Raw genomic sequence first — 6,000 nt, forward strand, 5'->3', positions numbered from 1 at the left:
TGTCCCTAAAGACAACTTTCGGCCATCTATCCTCTTCCATTTTTTCGATTCTTTTTAGATAGCTTAAAAGGCGAACCATAGCAAGTGCCTCGATAGGCGCAGCCCCCATTTCACTTAGCATGATGTCATATGGAACAGTGCTTTTAATTTTAAACTTGCTTGTAATCAAGCGCTTTTGGATTCCTTCGATTTGTTTCCATTGTGCTATAGTAGTGCTGCTGGCCCATAATTCACACCCATAAAGAACAACTGGCAGCACAAGAAGACCGAACAAGGTTTGAATAGTTTTCCAATCCCGCAACTCCACTTCACGGCACCTATTCTGAAGAGCGTAGAAAGCCTTCCATCCACCTAATGTCCTTTTATACCTGCAGCTAGACTAGCTTAGTTTTTTGTTGAAATCGATGCCAAGGTATTTATAGTCCGCAACTTCTTCGAGAACACTTCCATTGTAATAAAATTCATGTTGATGCTATTTTTTATTATTAGAGAAAATCATAACCTTGGTTTTGCTGATATTGACCTGCATCCCCACCATTCTACAAAAGCGCTCAAGAGAAGATAGATGGTCTTGCAAACCACAAGCAGATTTGGCAATTAAAATGAGGTCGTTCGCATATAGGAGTAGCTTTATAACAAATTCCCCTAGCTGAATGCCTTCACGCTCTTGCGTGTTTAACCACTCTTCCAGTTTGTCAATATATAAACCAAATAAAGTAGGGGATAAAGGGCAGCCCTGTTTGACCCTGATATCGCTCCTGAAACATTCTGAAATGCCATCTGAAGTTCTGATTTTGACTTTCACCTCTTCGTACATCCTATGAGCAGCAGCTCTGAGATGCCTAGGAATCCCCAATTCTTCCATCCTCAACCAAAGCTTGTCTCTTGGAATGGTATCAAAAGCCTTTTTGAAGTCAACAAAGCAACAAAAAACCTCTTCCTTTTTCTCCCACTCTTTTTCAATAATGTGTCTCAGAGTAACACAGTGATCCACTATCGAGTGCTTTGGCCTAAAACCAGCACTATATATATTGTATTGTCTATTTTGCTTTGAATTCGACAAAAACTAATTTCATCCCAAATCGTGTTCTGAACTGAAAATTTGACTATTACCACATTATACATGGAAAAGTAATGTTTGTTTTTTAATTAAAAAGCAGCCAAAACAAGAGGGTTGGTCCTTAAAACTGGCAAATTGGTCCACAACCCATAGATTACCACCAACCAAAATCACCCCCTACCACTTTTAACACAAAGATATTGCTCGGAAGCACGAAGATAAAAGTATCAACAAGCATTAAACAACTATTGCCTATACTAAAACTACTGAAACTAAGAAAGCATAAAAGCAAAGGCACAACCGCCTTAAACTTAGCAAAGTTCAACAACCAGCAAATTAAAAACATAAAGAGCCAGGAGGAAAAGGCCCTAAGGCATCCTTCCCCCTAAGGAGGATTTTTGCCCAATATTCAGTAAGGAAGTCAAATAGCATTCTGGAGTCCTCATTGGTCAGATCACCCTCTTGGTCCTTTAGCAGATGTAACATAGTAGCAGCAACATGCATCATCTTGATAGTGAATTTGGTCAAGAGACGCATTCTTTCCTCCAGGGCATAGATTCTCTCCCATAGCTCATTGTCAGCCATCTTCCAGACCTCCTCAGTGACCTCCTGTTTGTCGCATTGGTAGCCATCCACCTACTCCTTAGTGACATCCTGCACAATCGGTGGGTTAGGTATAATATTATCCTTGGTAGAAACCCTAGCAGGAAACAAAACCATAATAGGGGAGGGCACTCTATCCACAGTATCAGGGAACTGGTCCCAAGTTAGGTCCACACATCCCATCACTATGGAGGCCAAAACATGTGTCATCTCTTTCCCCCTTTAATCACACCTCCCAAGCCAGACCTTGAGGAATTGGAAACCTCTACTTCCTCCTCCTTCATATTCCCCCCACCAAAATTCCAAGCCTTTTGTTCAATCCTTTGTTTAGGGTGGCCCATCTCCTCTAAATCTGAATCCTCCTCCTACGAGGCCCCAGATCTCAGCTTCCTTTTTGCATTTAATTTCGCAATCCTCCTTAGCCTCCTCCTACCACCTACCAGCTCTCCCCTCGTCCTTTGAGTCCTTTGGTTCCTTCTCTTTACCTTTTCCAATTTCACTTTTTTACCCAGTGGGAGAGTTTTTTTCTCCACAAGGGACCTACTAGGCGAAGGCTGGGGGGTAGGGACTCTGGGGCCCGTGATCCTAAGGGGGATTTGTTGGGGGTGAGGGTTGTGGGGAGTAGGGATATCAATCTCAAAAATCCTATGGGGTACCAACGCAAGGTGGAATTGATAAAGACAGAATATCAACCCTTGATGCAAAATGGTATAATTAACCTCCTTCCTCATTTTTTCTTTAGCATCGGCAATTGTATCATTCAAATCATGTAACAGGAAAAATGGAATAGAAATGAAATCACAGTGGCAAAAATGGTTCAAAAGAGGGAAATGGTAATAACAATAGACACCATACCTCCCTTCAAGCATTAAATACTTCATCAACACCAGACAAACTTCGTTCTAGGGCTCTGGAAGCTTCTCCCTCATAAAGCCTCCTCTGTGTCGAATGGGTTCCTCGCCCTCCAAGAAGAAATGATTCAAACTTGCTTCATCAACAACCCTTGTCACTTTTTGCCATTTTCTTTCCTTCATAGCAAGACCCATCACCAAAGAGATAACTTCCTTTGAAATATGAAACGAGATACCATTAACCATGACTTTTCTATTCTCCCAAGAATTTACGAACTGCAAGCAACAACTTTCATCATATCCGTCTAGCGCCTCTATGAATGGGATAAATCCTCCCTCCTTCAGCATATACCAAACCAGTGGTTTCCTACCACTGTCCTCTATATAGAAGGCTCAATTTGCAAAAGATCACCCCCCATCTCTGTAATTTTCCCTAAGAGTCTCTCCTTCTCCCAAACCCAAAGGCAATTACTAAGAATGCAGTCACACTTAGGTGCAAAAATAGTGGGCCTTAAGTATTCATAAAAGCCTTTATTGTTAATAATAGTTGTGTCCCATCTAGACATAGTTGTCACGTGTCGACCGCCTTTATCCCTACTCTAGTCTTTTCCATCATTCCCAATAAGCCCAAACCATTCAAAATTTGAACTTTTGCTCATCACAAAGTACAAGGACATGCACAAAAAAATCATTAAAAATACACTCATATCAAACTTCGATATTCTTTCCATTTTGGACCATGTGAATTTATTATCACAAGTACCTTTTCTGCCATTCCTTGCCATCTGTCCATAATGACTTTGCCCCATTCACCGACTCGGCAACAAGTCACTATAATTTTAAAAAAAATCTTCCAACTAGACTTAGTCATGCTTAATTTTTTTAATTACTAAATCTCTTACCGAGTTTGGTAAGGCTTTAAATTTCCTCCAACATTGTAGGTCATTCACATTTAAACCTAATGCCACCACGCCATCAGCCACCCCATTTCCCTCCTAAAAAATATGATGCAATTCAAATCTTTTCAAAATAATTAATAAGTGTATGATGTCTTCTATAATTCTTTTAATTTCCCAACCTTCATTCATGATACATTTTACAGTTTCAATAATAATTTTTGAGTCACCTTCAATCTCCACATTTTCCCATCCAACATTGATAGCCATTTTTAGACCCCAGAATAGAGCCATAGCTTCCGCAATATTGTTGGAAACTTTCCCTAGATGTCTAGCATAGACCAAAAGCATCATGCCCTCATTTTCTTTGACTATACCTCCACTAGTCGATCTCTCCTTTCTAGCAGCACCATCAAAGTTGAGCTTAACCTAGTTCTCTCTCGAGGGTTTCCATCGTGTCCTTTTCCTTGCCAGCAGATTGGAATTATCAATCTCCATGAGCCCCTCTTCTAGAATCTAGCTCCTGGCAATCCTAACTTCCATATGATTAGGGGGGATCATTGGTTTCCTCCACTTGCAACTCTTCATATTTTCAACCAGAAGTTTGCAAATCATGTCCTCAACAACTTCCTTACTTCTCTCTTCATTCCTGAATGCCCTATTATTTCTCTCCCTAGCAAACATGGGGGGGGGGGGAGGCGGGTGTGTGGATTACCTTCCCAAGAAAACACATTTGGGTAAGGAGGGGGTGGGTAAAAGGGCCTTGCCAACTCTCAACAAATTGCTCAATTCCCCTATTAAACACTTAATCCAAATCGAGTTTCTGCAATAGCCTCTTATTAGAAGCATATTTACATTCTAGGAACATGTGGATAATATTATCCTCCACTTTCTTGCACAAATAACATCTATTGGATAATTGGAATCCCCTTTTCATGAGATTATCAATAGTGAGGATTTTCCCATGAATGGTGGTCCACCGAAAAATATTGATCTTCGGGATCAAATGGTTGAACTAGATATTCCCCTAGTATTTAGGCTCTAAAACTTTTTCAAACATTAATTTGTAAGAAAACCTAATAGAGAACTCCCCTGTCAAGGTAGCCTTCCATATAAAAGTATCATTATGGACCGCTCTCGGGATTTTATAACCCTCAAGAAGCCTATTTAGCTCCCTAATCAACTCCTCACCATCGAAGGCATTCTATTGCAGTTCAACATTTTTCCACTTCCTCCCCGGGCCAATAAAATTGACAACCTTATTCTCCACCTGCTCTTGTAGGTGATCCCAAACAAACCCATACTTTGTTCTGGTTAGAGGTTTGTCAACAAGCCAAGTATCCTCCCAGAAATTAACCTGATTGCCAGCAACCACGAGCCACCTCACACCTTCCCTCAAAAGACTTTTGTTTCTCAGTATATTACCACAAACCTTAGATCCTATTGGAAGATCATTTCTCTAGATGTAGTGAGAAAATTTTAAATTTCCCAAATTCTTGGCTTTCAAAATTTTACACCAATTGGCCTCCTCCTTCATCAAATTCCACCCCACCTTTGTGAGAAGCACATTATTCAAATCAAATATCCTTCTAACTCCTATACCTCCTCTACTCTTAGGTTTACAAACCATGTCCCAACTAACTAGGCTTAAACTATTCTTCTCACTTCCTCCCGACCAAAGGAAATTTCTTTGGATTTTCTCCAATTTATCTGCCATGCCATGAGTGATTTTGAACAGAGAGAGGAAATACACAGGAATGCCTTGAAGGGATGAAATCAGTAGCTGAAGCTTACCCACACTACTTAGGGTTTTACCTTTCCACCCGATCAACTTCTTTTCTATTTTTTCTAGAATGGTGTTCCAAAAGTCATTGCTTACATCTTTCATAGTCAAAGGGAGCCCCAAATACATATCGAGGAGCAGGGCAGTATTACACCTCAAAATATTTAAGATCCTCTGCTAAATATCTAGAAGAGTGTTAAAGAAGAACACCTTGCTTTTATCCAAATTATTTTTTTGTCCCGCATAAACTTCCACGACAAATTTCCAAGCCTTAGCTTCCACCACAGAGGATTCCCCACTTAGGAAAGTGTAAGTTATGTGTCATCTTTGAGTGTTACAATTACAAGTCTACATTTAGATTTGCATTGACATGTATTTCAACTATAGTGGTTTTATTATAAGGTTATATATAGATGTCAACATCTTTGGGGTAGTGGCTAAATAGCTAAATACAATTCAAAATATATAAAGATAAATAGTTAATTAAATTTAAAATATATAAAGTAAAATTAAGTATTTCTTTTGATAGAATACATGTTTTAGTGTATTGTTTAGATTATAAAAGATTACAAATAATTTGAAAAGAAAAATATTTTGGTTAAATAGTTATATATAGAGGATTTATAAACAGATTTTTAGAAGTTTGAACTCTTGTGGATGGTATGGATATCATATACAATTATCTTACCAATTGTATGGAACTCCAACTATTTTGATAAAGTTTAATGTTAAGAATTTTTTTAATGGGTATACTTTGTTTTACGTTTGATATTTTATTTCTATGTATTTACATGTGTGATTATGTCT

Source organism: Cupressus sempervirens, chromosome 3 (genome assembly GCF_028749045.1).
Source record: "Cupressus sempervirens isolate cs-2001-9-10 chromosome 3, ASM2874904v1, whole genome shotgun sequence".
In the NCBI taxonomy this organism is placed as follows: domain Eukaryota; kingdom Viridiplantae; phylum Streptophyta; class Pinopsida; order Cupressales; family Cupressaceae; genus Cupressus; species Cupressus sempervirens.